This window comes from Tupaia chinensis, unplaced genomic scaffold (genome assembly GCF_000334495.1).
Source record: "Tupaia chinensis unplaced genomic scaffold, TupChi_1.0 Scaffold140356_1, whole genome shotgun sequence".
NCBI lineage: Eukaryota > Metazoa > Chordata > Mammalia > Scandentia > Tupaiidae > Tupaia > Tupaia belangeri.
This window is the reverse complement of record NW_006200233.1, coordinates 540,462-540,816: the sequence shown is the minus strand read 5'-3', so window position 1 is coordinate 540,816 and position 355 is coordinate 540,462.

The following is a 355-nucleotide window of genomic DNA, read 5'->3' as shown; positions in this document are numbered from 1 at the left end:
TGGGAGGAAACAGGCAAGGGCTGAGACCATAGGTCAGAGTGAAACCTTCACCTGCTTTCAAGTCACGGAAATAATCGTACTGTAAACGACGTGGAAATGTTATGTGAAAATCTACGCGCGTGCCCCTCAAACACCCCACTACTGCTCCTATTAAACCCTCTAGGTAGCCTTTGTGCCGCTGTGTTTTGACTTTGAGATGAGTGACAGAACGTAAGAATCACGTCGTCAGGGGATCAGCAGGTGGCGCAGTGGCTATGTCACTGGCCGCCCGCAAGTCTGATTGCAGTTTAAGTCCCAGGCTTGGTGGTCTGAAAATCAGGGCGGACGCTGGTGTACGAGTCCAAGATTTCAGCAG